Source organism: Melanerpes formicivorus, unplaced genomic scaffold, assembly GCF_026170545.1.
Source record: "Melanerpes formicivorus ecotype bairdi unplaced genomic scaffold, bMelFor1.0.p_v2 SCAF_17, whole genome shotgun sequence".
Classification (NCBI taxonomy): Eukaryota; Metazoa; Chordata; class Aves; order Piciformes; family Picidae; genus Melanerpes; species Melanerpes formicivorus.
The window spans coordinates 11,133,037-11,153,174 of record NW_027142369.1 but is presented as its reverse complement, the minus strand read 5'-3'; the positions used below and the strand labels follow the sequence as shown (position 1 = coordinate 11,153,174).

Sequence of the window (20,138 nt, the reverse complement as noted above, 5' to 3'; positions counted from 1 at the left end):
TTGAGCACCAAGTCCAACCAGAGATTCAAAGTCCATGGACTGACTGGTTTGAGGCTGCATTGTTGACATGTGTTAGCTGGGACTTGAGCCTGCCAAAACTTAGTTTGTTAAAATTTGGATGAGATTATGAATGCCAAATGAAGCATGCCTCTATTCCAGCTGGGTAAGAGTAGAGCCTCTGCATGCTGCTCCGCAGAACCTTCATGGAGACTCTGGAGCAGCCAGAAGGAGGTTGTCTCTGGTTGTCCTACCAGCAGTGACATGCCCAGATATGATATGCCCAGGAGCTTCAGATGCTGCCAAAACAGATGTTTCCATAGCACCTTGCCTTGGTTTTGGCACTGGCTGAGCCTTTGTGTCAGTTTCATTTGTAGAGTTGGGCATGGGTTGGGGAAAGGACTGCTCAGATGGGGCTACCTGTGGCAGGACCATGAGGCTCCCAGGAACAGCAGTGTTACAGCTGGGAGACACAGAAGAAAACTTGTCGTCTAAGGTGGTTTTCTCTTGGGGGAAGGTGATGAGCAAAGCCCAGGCTCCATGCAGGGGCTAACATAAGACAGTGCTGTGCTGCAAACTTCAGTGCAGCCATTGGCACCAATCTGCCTTTCCAAAAAGTCTCATCTTGAACAACCTCTTTTCTCAAGTCTGGGAGTGGCAGACCCCTTCCAGGGACTACCCTTGCACATAACTGGCTGGAGAAACTGGGTTTAAAATTGAATCTTCTTTAATTTTTTTTTAATATCCTCCTATCCACCAGCATCTACCTATAGAGTTAGCATCTTTGGGGAGGGGATTTCCCCTCTTTGTTCTCACCACCTTACACTAGTAAGAGTTTACTTACTCCTTTCAATTTTTTTTCTGAGCCTTTCTGGCTTGACCCTTGGTTATGGGAGTAAGCTGAGTCTGATGGCTTACCTATTGCCATAAGGAGGCTGCTCAGTAGTAATCCTCCTGTCTGTCTGAGATGCAGGAACTGCCCCACCCCACAGTGACCTGCTGTTTTGTTGGGGAGAACAGGAGGTTTGGATTGCTTTACTGTGTCACTTTTGCTCCTGCAGCAATCCCTGTTCCTGCCTATGGGATTTCAGAGTGCTGTAGTGCTCCTTTGGGGTCGTGGGTGTAGGCGCCAGGGTGAGGTCTAGGGTGCTCTGGTGGAGCATCCTAAAATCTAAGGGGAAGATCAGTGTGCCAAGGTGTGGTGGTGGGCATGGGGAAAGGAGGGTGCACACCAGCCATAAAGGAAGAGGAGCTTGACTCAGAGCAGTAGAGCTCTGCTCTCAGCTATTATTGCCACTGGTTCCAAACTGGACTCACTGCTTCCTCTAGTTCTTTTGATCACCAGGTTAAGTGGTTGTATTTCCCAGTCTCACCCTGAAACAGGCACTTGTACCTCTCAACTCGCTTTCTACGGCAGCTATTCTGCTACCTGCATCCTCCAGTCTGCCCCGACAGGAGGTTTTACGCTCCCCCACCTCCCTATCAAGCATTTCGCATCCCCATGCCTGCCGCGATGCCTCAGGCAGCTCCTCACCGCCTTTCCAGCTCTGAGCCGCGGCCTCTGCTCTATCCTCCTGCTTCTCGGGCAGCCTAGTGGCCCGCCTGCCCTGTCTCGTCCCGCCAAGGAGCATCCCGGTGGCGGGATCTCCTCCTCCTCCTTCTCTTCTTCCCTCCTTCCCTCCCGGCGGCCTCGAGTCGCGCCAGTGATGGAGAGAGCGTCACCGGCTCCTAGCAACGCGCCTAGCAACGCTCCTGGCAACCAGGCAACATCTACTCCCGCTGGACCAATCCGCGCCGGGAACATCTGGGCACCCACCTCCGCGGGCTGCGGCCGGGAGGTGATGCACTCCTCAGTGGCTGCAGGGACCCACAAGAGCTGCCACCTCCACCACCTCCTCCACCACCACCTCCTCCACCTCCTCCAGGAGCAGCAAGCATCGAGGGAAGGACGGGAACAACCCTCCTTCTGGAGCCGGGGCTAGCTGGGTGAGTGCATTGAGCTGGTGGTGACAGGGGACAGTGAGCCATTAGGGTTAGCCATGAGTCTGTCCATGGCAGTGAGCTGGTGTGGGGCTTGGCCAGTGGGATCTGCCTAAACAGCTTTAGCTGGTTGCTGTTGGCATAAGTTTTGTATTTGTTTGTGAGCTCTGGGTTTGCTGCATGGTGGAAGAGGGCAAGGAGCTGAGTGGGAGGCTCAGCACAGTCCTGCAGTGCTATGGGCTGCAGGCAGAAGTTCCTGCTGCTCTGATGGACTCTGTCCTGTCCTTTGAAAGATCATTTTAACTAGAGTTATTATTTTACACTCAGAGCTGAACTCTGAAAAGTAACCACAGCTCCTCTTTCATTGCCTGTTAGCAAAGTACCATCCCGTGAGATGAGACAACTGTCTAAATATAGATGTCATAGAGCTGCGAGACATGAATACGCTCACATCCTTGCTCTCTTTGGCTGTCTCTCTTGCAGGATTTAGAGCTGTTTATTTTCATTCACCGATATAAAAAGTGTGAGTGTTTCTGCATACACATGTGAAAATGCAGAGCTGAGCTATGCACACTCTATATCTGTAATTGTTTTCCCTTCAGGGTGTGAAATATTCTTACTACGGTGTGCCAGATACTACCCCCCACTGAAAGAAAGCATCAGCCAGGTGCTGCTGAATCTACTTGCAGCCTGGGAACTGTACTGTGTGTGAGGCAAAGGCTGAAACATGCACAGTGCAATAATTCTGTTAAATAAAAATGGAAATCTGACATTCCCCAGCCCTGTGTTACTCTGCAGCAGTGTGGGCGTGTATGATGATAGGAAATTAATGCTACTACTCAAAATAATGGTGTGGTTTTAATAGTAGCCCTTTAGCTTTCCTCCAAGGCTGACAAGTCTTAATGGAGACAATAATGTGCCATTTTAAGAGGCAGTGCTCAGGGCAGTAATCATGTTCTAGCTCAGGAGACTTCCGGATGTTTAGAGGAGCAAGCGGTATTTTTGCAGCATTTGCTCTGAGAGGATTACAGCTGTACCACTGAGAGACTGAAGTGATTTCATTTAATGTTTTCTGTTGCTTTCCTGGTGTTTGAAAGGGAGTCCAGGAAGCAAGGTTGAAGTTAGAGAATTGGATGTGACATCAGAACTCCTGTTTTTCCTGTTACTAAGCTCTGTGGGGGCTGCTGAAATAGCACTTTCCTCTCTCACAGTCCAGCTGCTTATGGTGTATGTCCGGACTTTGCCACCTGAACCATGCTTGTCTCTCCTTGATCCACCTGACAGGTAACCCTTCAGCAGTGCTGTGCTGCCAGAAATGCTCACTGAGCCCGTGCAAGCAGGAAATCTTACTAGAGCTGCTGAGATCATCCCAGAGAGACCCTTTGCAGATTGACTCTGCATCCTCAGGTGAGTAACAAGTTTGCAGACTTCATCTTGTTGGGCTTGCCTTTGGGGTGAGGAAAATTACATGGATTAGTGATGAAAGGGGGTGAAGCTGGAAAGACAATTTTATTCTATTGATGAAAGCAGTGGGACTATGGGTCATGAGACAGGAATAGCCACTTGGTCATTAAGTCTTATGTCTTTATGCACTCATGAGAGATGTTCAGATGCTTGTGCCTCATATGTGTGCCCAGGGAGAACCAGCAGTTAGGGAGAGATGCTAAGAAATTATCAAGCTAAAAGAGAGCTGTAGCCAGTGTGCTGCAGCAGGTCTAGGAGTCCCCACTTGTCTGTGGGTCTCTGCTTCAGAAAGGAATAAGACTCGATACTCTGGAAGGACTGTGATCAATTGGCAGTCCATGTGGAATCCTGGGTCTGGCATGTGTTTTTGATCCACATGTTCATCTGCCTGTGGTCTGGTAGCTTTGCATTCCCACTGGGAATCCCACAGTGGGACCAGCTGCTTTTCCTGTCCCTGAAGAGGGACAATGCTGCGGCATAGCATGTGAAATCAGAGGAAGGTTTCAGCTGAGCACTCCCTAATTGTGAGTGCTGCTAAGGTTAGAGGCAGGGGAATTTATCACTGCAGTTTGCCAGCAGTTGCAAGGACATGGTGATATTTCCTGTCATGTCAAAGTCTCATCTCCTACTGATAATAAATGCCAATTTCTGTGTGCTCAGAAGCCTCAGGTTTTCTATTTGTGCATGCAGGAGACATTCAGAATTGGTCTCCTTCTCAGCCAGCTTTATCTTGCATATTGATTATTCTCCCTCACCTTACGCGAGGAAACCCTGCGGGGCATCAGCTCATTGACTCACCCCCTTCCGTGCCCAGCCTCGCAGGTCCGCCTTGGCCAGAGTCTCCTTGCTTACCTCCTGCAGACGTCTGCAGCAACAAGCCAATAGCACCTGCTCGTACAACCCCTTTCACTGCAGCACTGAGCAGGCAGGAATGGATTTTCATCCCGAGGAAAGATAGGAGAGGTGGAGGCACAGGCAGGTGTGGGAATGCTCCCAAGGTCTCATGAATGATCTCTAGGGCAGTGCTGCTGTACAAGCATAAGATTTGCAGATTCCTCTCTGCTGCCTGAGGTGGAAAAGCACAAGCTTTGCTGTCAGTTGTTTTTTTCCTTTCCCCCCCCCCCCCCCCCCCCCCCCCCCCGGCTGTTCAATCATTTGTTTAACCCTGCATTGCCTCCTGTCTGGGCTAGCTTGCAGCCCTGTGGAAATCACCCTGCACTAATTCATACCAAAGAGGGGCTCCTGTTGCTGGGGTGATGCAGAAGCACAGGGGCCACCTGAAGATAAATTCTTGCAATTTGTAGTTCAACTATAAAGTTGCTGTGTTATAAATCTATTTCAAATCCAATTTAGATAAGATAACCTTCTGTCTAAACATGTCTAATAACTCTGTGAGTACCACGCTGTAAAGCACTGCAATTATTCTGGGAGAAATAAATAGGAACAAGCACATTTTCCTCTTTTGAAAGTGCAGTTAAAGCCTTAGTGAAGCTGCCTCTGAGGGATCCAGACTTGAGACAAGAGGCGTCTATTCCCTCATTGCCCCATGTGGGATTTATGTTTCGAACTTCCATTAGCATTAATGGCAGCTTCAGCTGCTCTGCTCCCATGTGCCGTGCATTCAGAAGAGGCAGGCACTGGCACTGGCGGGATGTAAACACTGGCCAGCACTTGTCAGCAGCACTTGCCCTGTGTCTTCTGAGCCCTGGCAGTGCTGCACACTATGATAAATTCACCCAGTCCTTGGTGGGTAGTAGAGGGCTTGCAGCTGAATGCTGTCAGGATGCTGAATGTGCTTTTCTGAGGCTCATCTAGGCTGGAAGGACAAACCTCATGCTCAGGACTCAGTGCTATGCTGGTTAGCCCCTGTGGGGAAATTTGGCCCTGTGCCTTGACTTGTGGTGTTGCACTGAAAAAAATGTATTGTGATTAAGATGTATCTGTCTCCGAGCTTGACTGAGGCAGAGGCAGTGACTCATACCACCTTGCTGTAACTGTCAAAACACTTGGCTCACAGGGAATAGCCTTCTACCCAAAAAGCACTGATTCAATATGTTTATATTTAAACAAAACGCTAAAGGTCTGATTCACTGCGGCATTACTACAGCCTTGTGTGCCTGTAACCCCAGCCAAACAGTCCTTGGGCATGCATGCACCTACTCTGCTCAGACTTCCAGATGAAGTATTAGAGAAAGGCTTGGTCCTTGCAAGTGTCCTGAAGGGAGAGGTGCCCTTGTAGGCTTTAGCATTGGCACTGGTGTTGAGGGCACAGTGCAAGGGCACAGATCATGCTCTCATTTCCCTGCACCTGCAGAGAGATGTGTGGACAGCCACAAAAGATGATGATGGGATGGGTGATGGTGGAATGGCAGCTACACTGTTCACAAGTGCAGAACTCGAGCTTCTGATGGAGCAGCCTTGAAATGGGACTTGCTTGCCTTTCAGTCACTGTCTAGTCCTGCTGCTGCAGTTGTGCAAGAGCACCCCTTCCTTCCTAGAGAGAGGAAGGAGAAGTTGAACCACCTGTGACAAGCTGTGGGAGCTGCTAGCCTGGGGAATTGGGTACCCTGAGTTCTGCAGATTTGGAATTACTAGAATTTGGTCACATTTGGAGTGGTGTTGAGCTGCTTGTGGCTACTGCGCACTTTGAGAGTAGCCTTCCACTTAGAAGCAGGAACGCATTTAAAACCAACAATACAGCCCAGAGATGCCCTTGGTGCTCATTTGCTGGCTGTTTCCCTCACTACCAAAGCAAATTATGACGGTTGTTATGACCGTACCACTTTGTCTGATGTAGGGTTTTTAGGAATTTAAATACAGCCAACTACTTTGCTCTCAAGGGGTTTCTTCCATGTTGGTGCTGAGCATAACCTCAGAAAAAAGATGCCAGCTGGATGCTCGAAGAACCCACTGACAGGATGGTTTTATGTGTTCTTCTGCAAAATGCAATTCTTTCCATCTGGTTCTCCCAGCCAGCAGCAGGTCCCAGCTTTCAGCATGTACCAAAAAGCATCCCTCTCTCCCTGCTTCCCTCCCTTCCAGGGTCAGGGCTCCAGCACTCCAGAGCTTATTGTCTTATCCTAGATCTCTGCTGTTTGCTGGTGTCTCCAGGATCACTCATGCTCAAGGGATGCTAAATGCCTTAATGTCACCCTCCATCTCACCTGGGACAGGGAGAGGGATGCCTACATCCAGGAGCAACAGACAAGGGGTTTACATGGAGCCAGCAGAGCCAAAGGACTGAGCTGTGGTGCTCTGCACACTGTTATTGTCTATCTTTCTGATTTTCTGCTTGTGCTGCACACAGGTGCTGCTAGGTCTGTTCTTCCAGCCTTTTCACCAAAACCCACCAGGGAGTGAGTTCTAGCATTTAGAAGCTTAATTTAAAGGAGAAGAAGGGGCTCATGGTTGGCTTATCAACCTGTGTGCTGGGTTTGGCCCCTTTCCCAGCCCTGACAGCCTGAGTGGCCATAGGAATGTACCTTTGTCTTCCTCAAAGTAATGTGATAAAAACTGCAACATTCTCCCAGCCCGTGGTGCCAACAGGATAAATGCATTTGTGATTGTGCTCAAATAACACAGCAGTGGGTTTTTCATCTAGTAGAACCTAATATCAGAGTAGTTAATGTCCAGGCTGTCCATTCAGATACTGGAATAAAACTTGCAAGCGGTGAAGGTTGCTGCATATCAATTTAAACCAGCCACTCAGTGCTAACAGAATGGTGAAGCACACAGCTGTACCTTTGCCCTTGAGAGCTGAGGTCAGCACAGGGAGTGTCTCTGGTGCAAGAGGTGGTCCAGGCTGACTAAACGCAATGTTGTCCCCCTGCAAAGCAATGGTCCCTCTCCTGGGAAATGTTGCTATTTTGTGCAATCCATGTTTGGCTGAATCCTGGAGCAGAGCTGGGGTCTTGGCTCCAAATGAGGTGTTAATCCACCAGTTGAGAGTTTTCTGTCCTGATTTGTAACATCCTTTATGAGAAACCTTCATTGTCACAGACTTGAAATTCAGGGAGAAAACACAAGAAATGTCTCTCATAAGGGGATTTCTCCTTCAGCCTCTTCTTGTGGATTTTGATGTAGAGGAAGGAAGGGAGAGTGTATTATTCCTTTATAGCAGTGAAAGAGAGATGTCATCAGTTCCTGAAATAGTTGTGTGGGTATCTTTTCACTCCCACCTGCAACTAAGAATCAGGGAGCTCCCTCATGCCCTGCAGCAGGATTCTTCTAGTGACAGGACATCTATATTTTGACTGTGCAATACCTTTTGGTGTGTCCCATAGAACCTGACTTTGACTTATTCTAAACCACATCTCCAGATATATTCTTTCCCTGGACTGCCTTTGAATGTCAGCATAATATTTTTTTTGTTTGTTTGTTTGTTTTAGTGGATTTAAAGGCAAACAACAGGAATTTCATACAAAAGAGGCAATGATGTCACTCACAAAGGCACATGCCTCTTTGTATTGTCTATTAATGAATATAAAAGCAAAAGCCAGTCCTGGATTTTACAAGGACCAGATGTTCACCAGACTGAATACCACCAAAGTTACGGATCTCATTAAGATGCTGCACTAGCACCATGTCACCTTTTCATAGAGAAGAGTAAGCTCAGAGAAGCCAGCCAGGCCCTGCTGTGGCTGTGCAGAGAGCCCTCGTCCCCTGCAAGATTCTGCTCCAAGGGATCATACCTCCACTGAGCTCCTGTCACAGGACAAAAGCCCACTAGTCCCTTATCAAACCCTGAAAAACTGCAGCAACTCAGAGACCAAACCAGCTCCATTATCTTCCCACCAAACTAGGGCTCTCCTGCTTCTCTAGGACGACACTACCATCTAGTGAATATGCTCTGTATTGGTCTTACATTGAAGCCACACAGCTCTGTGCCTGGTGTGTGGAAATTAAACCCCATCCCTCATTCCACACACACCTCAGCATGGCACAGGGACCTCTGTTCTGCAGACAGGTAACCCCATCCTGATCCCTCCTGCAGTGCATGGAGATGTTCCTGGCTTGGTCATCTCTCTCACCCTGTTCCATGATGCTGCGGCTCTCCAGGGGTGCCCCACTGAGTTTGTAGGACCTGGAGATCTTGCCTAGCAGTGGCAGTATATGTCCAGTGCTGTGATTGTCACTCTAGTGCAGGGCTTGCTGTACTGTCAAGCTTCAAAGTGGTTGCTCAGAAATGCCTTCACATTTGCTGACCTCTCTCTTTTTGTTTTTTTTTTTTTTGTTTTTTGGTTGGTTTGTTTGTTTGTTTTCTTTTTTCCTTCCTTTCCCCTCCCCCCCCCCCCCACCCCAGTGGGTTAAGAGCTGCAGGTTGAGGTTGATTGCAGACCAGAATGCCTTCTACCTCTGGACCTCTTCTTCCCCTACACACCTTGGACCATTATGTTACAGCCACTGTGGCAGTGAGCATTGCTGAGCCTCTTTTTCCTTCCTGTTTTGTGCAGAGCTGATCTGATTGGGGCCTACCAAAGACATTAACGACGTCGAAAGTAGCCTACTTTAAGAGAAAATATGCAGAAGAAGAACATTTACATCAAGATTACCATGAGTATTGTTCAAAAGTGAGTATTGGAATCATAGAATTGTAGAATGGTAGGGGTTGGAAGGGACCTCTGAAGACCAATGAGTCTAACTGCTCTGCCAAAGCAGGATGACCTAGGGCCAGTCACACAGGGATGTGTCCAGACAGGTCTTGAAAGTCTTCAGAGAAGGAAATTCCCATGTTACAGTCTGAACTTCAAGCCCCATAATACTTTGCTCCAGTTAGCACTTTCACTTTTGACACTGTCATGACTGTGGCACGGTATGAATAACAGCAGCAGCGTCCATTCAGTCCACGACGCACAACATCGCTGGGCAGCGTGTTCCTGTGCTCTGTCACCCTCACAGTAACAAAATTTCTCTTTATGTTGAGGTGGAATTTCCTGTGTTCCAGTTTGTTTCCATAACAGAGAAAAACCCTCTCATTCCATACCACATCCTCCCCTGCTTTCATTCTTTGATGCTAAAGACCCATTTGCTTCCTCCTTACTCCCCAGCACCTGATACTGCCTGAGGACCGGACCTGTATTCTAAAACTTTCTCTCCAGAAACTCCGATTCCTGGATGACCCTGAAGCCTATCTCCGAAGGTCTGTATTAATTAACAATCTGTTGAGGAAGATTCACCTAGAGACAGAGAGGGAGAGCTATGAATACTTTAAGGAGGCTCCGTGTTACAGGACTGCTTACTCTGACGCACGAAAACGGCTGAAGTTTATGGTGCAGGAGTGCTGTTCCCAGTCGCTCTATTATGAAGAGCTGCATTCGTATCGCATCGTGCCTTACTCTGCAGAGAACGCCGTTTACGGAATGGGCTACACGAGCAGCCACTTGGAGCAAAATTCTCAATTGCTTATTTATAAAATGAATTAAAAGTAGCTGTTAGACCCACTGATGTTTGTTTCTGAATGCTTGAACTGCTTGTTGAGATGTTAAGATGGGGCACTAATTGCAGATATACTTGTGATCAAAGGCGGATGCGTTGAGAGCTGAGTGGAAGGTACTTTGAATAATGCTCTGCAGTCCCTGCTCTTACCCCCCTGGTTATGAAGTACCTTGGCTTACACACAGAGCTGGTGCAATATGGAGGTCCTTACCCACAGAGACTGTGTGCAGCATATTTTAAGTTATCTGTGTGTAGATACAGATGTTCCAAATCACTTTGCAGTTAAGTTATGCCAACCCCGGTGGACAGGGAACCCCAACATTGTGGAGTTGTTTAACAGTGAGGAGTGAAATGCAAGTTATTTACTGTAAAGTTATAGACAGAAAGTTTCTTTGAGAAATGCCTTGAGCATGAAAGAGTTAGTGCCAAAGGAAACAACCTTTTGCCTAGGATTTTCAGAGAATTCACTTGCTTGCTACGTACAAGACACTCCATACTGAGATTTGCAAGGGATTTTGGTTTGGTGGGGGTTTTTTTTGTTTTGTTTAGTTTGTTTGGATTTTTGTAATTTTTTTTTTTTTTTTAATAATTACATTCACCTTTTGCTTATATTATCTCTTAGCTGATACCTACTTTGCTATTTTAATATAAACCAGAATGACTCACAGGAAAGATTGCTTTTTCAGCCCATCCTCAATGTTTCCTTTGATTCTCTCCCTAGCTGTCTCTCTGATACTTCTTTGCATGCTAATTTGCTCTTTGGCCAGAGGTTCACTTTGAGAATAGACAGTAATTTCTTTTTTTCTGCGGAATATGAAAGGCAAGAAAACAATGGTAACTCATAGATAGAGAATGAATGAATGTATCTGGCATACGCTAGTAAAACCTCAGAGGTTCTCCTGATGAAACTGCTCAGCATTAGTAATAGTGTTTCAGGTTAAGTGAAATGTCTACTTTCAGTCTGAGAATTGACCATGGAATATGTAAATATATATTGCACGAGCTATGACAAGAGAGATGTTCAGCAAATAGGTGACCATAAGTGGAAAGTTTTATAGCTGCCAGAACTATGTCATGAAAATACCAAAGAGTAATATAAGGGAAAAGATGATGCTCCAGAAATGGGGTCAAAAGCAAAGGTTGCACTATAACCTGGAGAAATGTGATTAACAAGCCTGAAAACTGGCCATTATCAGTACACCCACAGTTCACCTGTGAATGACTCATCCCAGAATTGCTGAACGGATACATGAGATAATCCAAGCCTGTCAAAGTCCTGGAGGTTTGTTGGCTTACAGTGAAGAAACAGTCTGCCTCACTGGCTGTCTCCCCTTTAAAGCTTTAAAGCAAAGTAAATAATAGCACACTCTCAGCTGGAGGCAGATCTGTATCTGAGAACATGATTTCTTATTTTGGAAGGCTTTGCTCATGCAGATGTGGCTGATGCTATTTCTGAAGCATTATAAAATATGAACAAATACCATTGCTCGCCAGGGACGTGCTCCATGTAGGATTCCTCCTGTAACCCTGCTTCGAGCATTCTAGTTGTATGTGTTGCACTTGTCATCACAGCTCTCAGGCACACATAAGTGCAGGAAAAAAGACAGAAAAGCAAAGGCAGGAGCTGTGAAGAGCAAAGTTAACTCTGATAGCAGTAGTTAGAAGGCAGTACTGGTTTAGGAGACAGAAGAAAACAGTGAAATTCACATATATTTTTTTTTAATGAAAAAAACCAACCCACTAAGTGGGCTACAGTCTAATTCAACATGAGGATAACCTGCAAACTGGAGAACATAAACAGCACAGATACTGTGGGAAGGCTGGAAAAACAGGGCAGCGCTGTTTGGGAGGTGCTGTTAGTCATGATGAATATTCAGGTTTTTGTTTTTATTTTGAGACAAGGCATATTTACTTGTCTCTTACAAAAGGCTGTCTTTAAACCCTTGGTCAGTGTAATCTGTCAGAGCTGCTTGACTCAGTGGTTATATCCCTGCAGTCCCTGGGTTTTTGCCAGCCCCAAATCATGGGAGTGATTATGCTGACTTTTGGTGTAGTTTGGGAAAGTTAGAAGTGGCCGTGTCCATCTTGACAAGCACTGGCTGAGGAAGGCCAGGCTAATCTCAGGTGTGGTATTAATGCCCTAATGCCACCAGTAAAAGCTGGCAGTAAAAGCCATCTGCTGCATGAGCTGTAGGCTTTATGATATGATGGCTGTTGTGAGAGGTGCTGTCATCCTCTCCAATGCTCTTGGCCTTGGCTGGTAACTCGTATGCTTCATGCGGATGTAGGGCCTCAGGTGGGGGCATCAGAAGACTGCTAGGTGGTAAAAGAAAATTGCTTCTGCCTTTTTGATTTTTCAAACAGTGTAATTTTCCACTCTGAATTGATCTGATTTATGCATATTGTTTTCCTTGGGTCCATTTTCACCTGAATTCATAATGATCTAGCAGCTCCATGAAATGACAAAATGTTTGTCTTTTTCTTTTTTCTTTCTCTCTCACTGACCTACTTTATTATATTCATAGGATGGTTCTGAATAAATAGAACATTTTTACATAGAATTAATAATGTTCCAATGGAATGAGAAAGCTCAGGATGATTAAAGCCTTTAATCTCACCTTAAAAAAAAATATTGCCCCTGTCAGACTTGCCTTTGAAGAGTAACTTCTTTGCCTGCTGACAGAGACAGATATATTCTTCTTTTTATCAGCTTCTCTGATAAGATGTTATGATAAGGAAGAAATTCTACAGAGAGGGAGTGATTGGCCATTGGAATGGGCTGCCTGGGGAGATGGTGGAGTCACCATCATTAGAGGTATTTAGGAGGAGACTTGATAGGGTGCTTGGTTTAGTTGATTAAGTGGTGTTGGATGATGGGTTGGACGCAATGATCTTGAAGGTCTCTTCCAACCTGGTCTGGTCTGTCTATTCTATTCTATTCTATTCTATTCTATTCTATTCTATTCTATTCTATTCTATTCTATTCTATTCTATTCTATTCTATTCTATTCTATTCTATTCTAACTGAACACATATAACAGACAAAAACCCATGTCAGATAACAAAACTCCTTGGGCTACTTCTGAAAGAGGACAATATTTTACTCATGTTTTTCTTATGTGTTGTTTTCTTGAACAAAAACCATTGTCTATTTATTTTTTTTAAATTTCTCCCAGGATCTGCTAAAAGGGATTATTTCTTTTGAGAAAACAGATTGGGTGGTTTTTTATTGTTGACTTTTTGATATGAAATTGGATCAAAGGTCTCCAATTCTAAATGTTTTAGATCTGCTCGAGTTTTTACTGCCTTCTGATTTGCACAGTGATTTGTGCTGTTGAAAAGTGAGTCTAAAATATTCTCCTTTAGTGCTTGAAAACCAGAGTTTATGGGCTGACAAAGAAGTATAAAGGTGCAATAACACTGCAAGTTACTCCTGAAATATTTGACACATTTAACATTTAGTTACCAAGTTACTGGGTACCAGCATTTTAGTACAGCTACATACAGTGTTTTTTCCTTTTTTTGGGGCTTGTAGCTACAATTCAGCTCTTCTGGCTTCTGATGTGCAAGTGGTCAACTTTCAGTGGCACATACATATATATATATACACACACACACACACTCTATCATGACTGCATTAGGAACTCCCATATATGGGCTACGTTTGCACTGGATGTAAAGAAAGTCCTTCCTTCCCTTTGACTCAGTTGCCTTGGAGAGAGTATATTCATTGGAGAGAACATAGACAAGCTGGGTGACAAGGACAGACTCGGTTAATGACAGCTGATAATTTTTTAAATTACTGGCTTAGGACAATTAATTTTTGTCTGGGAATAGCAGCACACTCAACTGTAATTGGCATTTCAATGAGTTAAGTCTTCTTTGTGCTGCTCTTCCCTAACTGGCTGCAAATGCTGGGCCTGATCTTGGATGCAGAAGGGGCAGTGATGGGTCTGTGGGAGGTGCAGCATGGGTGGGGAGGTGTGTGGGGTCACCTTCTGGAGCTGGGGCTGAAGGGTGCTGTGAGCGGTGCACACGCCAGAGGCAGCTTGGCTCTGCAGGGCACCTTCTCTATCTTCACGACCTAGTGCAGATGCCCCAGGATATTAGGGCCCTGATCCTGTAAATGCTTCAGTTGTCATCTAAATGTCTGTGCAACGATCCTCCTGCCAAAGCCAGAGAGGCTCCTTGTGTACTTGATACTCAGCATGTGTGTGAGTGTGTGCGGGGCTGGGACTGCTGCGCACTGCAGAAGCACCCCTCAGTTGCCTAATTATCAGTGAAAGTGATTATCCAGCTGTCGCTTGAGTTCTTGAATACATTTATATTGCACTGTAAATGGAACTTCTGTTTTCAATGAATGTGTTGAGTATATGGACTATCGTGCCTTAAAGTCCCATCCTCATAGGAGCCTTTGTATATGTTCTGTAAATCTGCAAACTGTCTATCGCTGATAACTCTATGTGCTCTATACAAGCCTGGTTCAGCACTTGGCAGGGCCTTAGGAAACGAGACCCTGACCTCAGTTTACCATGAACACGGAGGGGATATGGCAGTTCCCTCTTTCTTCTTTTTTAGATTGCTTTTTTCTTCACTGTTCATGCCACTCGGTTTTTCTGGTTTCTGTCACCACTGGGTTCTGGGTTGCCTACAATGCTAGGCACCCCTCAGGAGAACTCAGAAAGTTGTAAAAAAGTTGTCTCCAGCTTTTAAAGGCCATCTGTACAGCACACCCTCAGCAGGGAATCACAACTGCATATAACAACTGTGGCAGGTGTTGTCAAGTATATCACCATATATTTGACGTGACTAACAAAGCAGAAAAAGGACCACCTATTTCCATGGAAATGCATGAGCCTGCACTATGTTAAATACATGGTGATTATACACCACTTAATTGGGATAATAGCTACTGGTTCTATAATAATAATAAATGGCTTTTTAATGTTTAAAATTACTTGGGACCTGATTAAAGGTTTTTATGAAGTTGTTTTCTAAAGTGAATAGTAGAAAAATGTATATGTATTTTAAATATACATATGATGTGCATGTATTAATAAAGATCTATTTCTATTGAACCAGATGGATTCTCATTGACTACACGCTTTTTGGTTTGCAAGTTAACATGTTATCAAATAATGGCTCTTGCACACCCTCAATCCCCCGAAAAATTTAGAAACCACAGATTCTTTGTGGGATCTGGATCCTGGGGGTGAAGCTGGACCCACCTGACATATCTGATCGGTGGAGCTGGAGTAACTCTTCCAGTTGCTGTGCAGATCCTGGCATTCACTTGTCCTGCCCTGATCCCACCATTTGCATCCCAAGTTGCCTGTGGGCTGCGAGACCCTTTCTTCTTCTCTTTATTTACTTTACCTAAAAGTCTGCAAAGAATCATCTTTCTAATGATACTCTGCAGGATACCTTCCAGATGCTGCAGAAAGGTGAAAGATAAAATAGGTCTTTACTGAAGACCTTCTGAAAATTATTAAAAATACTTGTCAAAATGGAGATAGCTCCCTCATCCCTAAGGATTTTCTTTGGTATTCTTTTTCCCAAAGAAACTGAAAGAAAACCCTGAAGGCATTTTAGGGATATTGAAAAGAACTATTTATGAAAGGACGAACTTTCCTCACTGCACTTGTAGCTTCCAAAGCAGATACAGGGAAACATCTTTCAGGACCAGGTATTTCCTCATCCACCTCCATCCATGAGGAGGTGGTTGGAACTCTCCTCAGCAGCTTGGATCCCCACAAGTCCATAGGACCAGATGGGATTCATCCTAGCGTGCTGAGAGAGCTGGCAGATGAGCTGGCCAAGCCACTATCCATCATTTTCCAGCAGTCCTGGCTCACTGGCGAGGTCCCAGAGGACTGGAAGCTGGCCAACATTGTGCCCATCCACAAGAAGGGCCGGTTGGATGAGCCAGGGAATTATAGGCCTGTCAGCCTGACCTCAGTGCCAGGCAAGATCATGGAACAGGTCATCCTGAGACCAATCACACAGCACTTACAGGATAGCCAAGGGATCAGGCCTAGCCAGCATGGATTTAGGAAGGGCAGGTCCTGCCTGACCAACCTGATCTCCTTCTATGATCAGGTGACCTGCCTGGTGGATGTGGGGAGGCCTATGGATGTAGTCTACCTGGACCCCAGCAAGGCCTTTGACACTGTCCCCCATAGCAAACTCCTGGCCAAGTTGTCAGCCCATGGCTTGGACAGCAGCACTCTGAGCTGGGTTAGGAACTGGCTGGATGGCCGAGCCCAGAGAGTGGTAGTGAATGGTGTCACATCCAGCTGGCGGCCAGTCAGTAGTGATGTGCCCCAAGGATCAGTGCTGAGCCCTGTGCTCTTTAACATCTTTATTGATGATCTAGATGAGGGCATTGAGTCCATCATCAGTAAATTTGCTGACGACACCAAGCTGGGGGCAAGAGTTGATCTGCTGGAGGGTAGAGAGGCTCTGCAGAGGGACCTCGACAGGCTGGACAGATGGGCAGAATCAAATGGCACGAGATTTAACACCTCCGACCAGAGCTCTGGTACTATCTGAGGGCTGTGAGCTCAGGTTTTTTAAAGACTTAGCATTGCAACCAACTGCTGCAGGCACAGCAGTAAATAAGTCACCTTCTCTAACGGTGTTGCATTAGGAGAGAAGAGCTGCATGTGGTCAACCTGAGGACAGTTTTGAACCTACCAATCCTGGAGTCTTCCACATACCACATTTTAATATGATTTTACCAGAATTAAACAGCATCATTCAAATCCTGCGATGCTCTTCACTGAACATAGCCCTTTACCTGAAAGAGCTCTCTCTGAGCCACTCCTCTTGTTAACCAAGATGCAATACCTAGACTTTGGCATGGGTACATGCATGACTTAGAGGAATGGGCTGCTTAAAAGAGGTAGGCTGCATGCTTTTATTGTTGGCCTGTTTGCTCCCTGTATTACATGTGATTGGCCAAGGAACTCTGGGGTGATGTACCCCGGCACAGAGACATGTATTCAAATGGCCAAAATTCCTCCTAGGTCTTGGGTGGGAACTGCTACCTCTGAGGATACACCACACTGATAGGAAATGCTGAGCCTTGGGCTTGGTCCAGTTGTGGAGGCAGAGACAGCTGCTTTAGTGTGGAAATTAAAGGCAGTTGTAGCAGCTTCCCACCTCCTGGTGCAGCGACATCATGTTGTCTAACCCATGCAAATACTTTCCCACCAGAGATATTTTTAAAGCCACAAAGCAAATTCTGCTGGAGACTGAAGGTGGGGCCCTCTGTGCCAGTTTCTCTTCTGCTAATGGAGTTGGTGAAAACATCATAGCCAGGCCACCTTGGCCTTCCTTTCCTCTCAGCTGCATTTTCTTTTCTGCTCTTTATGGCCTTTTGCAGACAGTTTGAACCAAAGCAGCTGCCTGGATGCCCAGCCCTGGCACTGCCACATCAGACTGGTGGAGCAGCTGATGCAGGACCCATGGAATCCAGCTGGAAGCTGTAATTCACCATCACATCCCACACTCCATGCATTTCAGGGCTTAATTAATTCTTGCCCTAAGATAAGCCATGCTGTTCACCAAACTAGGAGATGCCTTCAGATGAAGCATGCTGCAGAGCATTACAGCCTCCTTATTTTTCTAGCACAGCAGGAGAGTCCACATGGCCTTGCTTCCTGCAGGCTGATGTGCCACTGATGGTAAATTATCCCCAGCTGGGCTGAATGGTGACAAATTGTAGCTCTAACATGTGGAAGAAGGCTTCTGCTGAAACAAACTGCTTAGAGGAAATTGTTGTCAATTTGCAGCAAGAAGCACTGCGTGTAACACCTGCTGTCAGGGAAGAGGAAAGATGGCTGGGAAGGTAAATATCTTTCTTCCTGTAAGGTGCAGAATGTCTTGTTCATAGTGAGGAGATGATACTGCTCTCCCAAGCTGTCCTTTGAAGTTCAGAACCTGAGAAGTGGGCTCAGGTGAACCTCATGAGGTTTAACAAGATCAAGTGAAAGGTCCTACACCTGTGTCAAGGCAATCCCTGGTATCAATACAGGCTGGGGGATGGAGAGATTGAAAAGAGCTCTTCGGTGAGGGATTTGAGAGTGCTGGTGTGTGAAAATCTGGATGTGAGCTGGCAATGTATGCTCACAGTCCAGAAAGCCAACCATATCCTGGGCTGCTTCCAAAGAAATATGGTCAACAGGTAAAGAGAGGTGATTGTGCTTTTCTACTCTTCTCTGGTGAGATTTCATCTGGAGTCCTATGTTCACAACTGGAGTCCTTAGCACAGCAGAGCATGAACCTGATGGAGTGGGTCCAGAGGAGAGCCAGAGTTGGAAGGAGAGGTCTTCTATAAGGGCAGGCTAAGAGAGCTGGAGTTGTTCAGCCTGGAGAAGAGAAGACTCCTGGGAGACCTTATGGAAGCCTTTCAGAACTTACAGGAAGCTTTTAAGAGAGACTAAGATTGGTATTTTAGCAAGACTTCTTGCAAAAGGACAAGGGGTAATGATTTTAAACTAAAAGGTGGTAGATTGATAGTAGATAAAAGGATGAAATGAGATGGTAGTGAAACACTGGCCCAGATTGCCCAGAGAGGTGATAGATGCCCCACCTCTGGAAACATTCAGACAGATCGGATGGGGCTCTGAGCAACTCAATCTAGCTAAAGATGTTGCTGCTCACCACTGGGATTTTGGACTAGATGACCTTATGAAGGTGCCTTCCAACACAATACATTCTATAATTCTATGGCAATGTAAAAATTTCAGCTGTGCAAGATGATCCCATTACACTATCCTCTGTGGTGACCTCTAATGTGAATGCATAGTGCTTGCAGCATGATCTAGGCATCTGGCAAACCCATAGCCCAGGGTGGGCTGTGGGAGTTTTGAGCATGTCCCCATATACAGCTGGGATCATCAGTTCCATACCCGGGAATCATTCCCAAAGACTGATTACACGTTGCTCTAGGCAGACAGGACCTCTCCCAAAGCTCTACGGTGTAGACAGAATTTGCAGCTTGAGGTGATGTCACACAGGGAATGCTTGGATTTGGTTTGTGCATGGAGCCACTGGGTGGGATGTTGTGAGTATGCCTGCCATAACAGTGCTGTAAGAACTGTCCTGCATCCTGGGAGCATATATTAATTAAAGTCCTGTATGCTAGGGCTAGAGGCTGATACCCCCAACATGTGCAGCCTTTGCATCATGGAGCCCCATTACTGATGATCCCAATGAGATGGGCCCCTTGCTGACAGCATTATTGTAGCTATTATAGTTATTTTTCCTGTAAAATGTTGTGTCTAAGTCTGATGAGCATCTTGGTACCCTTTGGGGGAACAAGTGTGTATGAAGATAGCTGAGGTGAGAACATGGCTGCTCTGGAGGAGAACCAAAGCCTGTCTTTGGTTGTTGGTCAGATGTGTGGGCTGAAGTGTGGAAAGTCTTTTGTGGGAGTAGCTGAATTAGGGCAAAAATCGGGATTGGAAAAGGTGGAAGGTGTCATCTTGCAGGAATGTCTTGGGACATGAATCTGGGCAAAGTAGTGACCAGGGCTGATGGACTAATTTGATGGTGACTTGCCTGGTTCCACCTCAGATAAAAAACATGAATAACTGCTGTGAGCATTAGGAGGGAGACTTCACAAAAAGAAGCCCTCGTGGATCTGGCAATTACAGTTCTGAAGGCTGAGAACTAGCTGCAAAGTGAGAGTAAGCAGCAGCTAACATGGGTAAATAGTGAGTTGAATGCTGATTGAGGGCTGGAGTCTGCCCTGCAGCACACCTGCACTAGCAGAGGATGCAGGGCAGTGTCTCTGCCTGAAGATGGCACTGATACATTGAAGGATTGCTGAAAAATTGCTGTGTTAGAGCTGTGTGTAAAACTAGAGTGGGAGAGCTGTAGACCTGAGCTCAACTATGGGTGCAGTGATGGGTGCTGTCTGGATTGTACCCTATTTCCCAAGGACAGGCAGCCTCACGCCAAGACTCACTCTAGACCTGTTTTGCCAGATCATTTTGACTTTTCTTAGCAACTGGACCCAGACCATACACAAATCTTGCTGGCTTTGTATAAATACTTTCTCTACTGCTCTCTTAAGAAGTATGAGGGGTACTGGTTGCTGAGCATGGCAGAGGTCTGACACAAGAATAACAAAATGCAGGGAACTGCCCCAATTTATTCATGAAAGGCCCTCATAATCTAGTGTCAAGAGTGTGGACAGAAACATGACACAGGCTCTGCTCACAAGCTAACAGCAGCTAAAGCAGTGGTAACCA

General features: G+C 46.0%; 1 long non-coding RNA gene across 1 annotated transcript; it reads left to right on the top strand.

Annotated features, from left to right (window-relative positions):
• Positions 1-45: 45 nt before the first annotated feature.
• On the top strand, positions 46-14,935 carry LOC137446387 (uncharacterized). Its single transcript, XR_010988638.1, has 4 exons — positions 46-1,983; positions 3,262-3,384; positions 8,895-9,011; positions 9,489-14,935. It is a non-coding gene; the product is annotated as an uncharacterized lncRNA (long non-coding RNA).
• Positions 14,936-20,138: the final 5,203 nt, after the last annotated feature.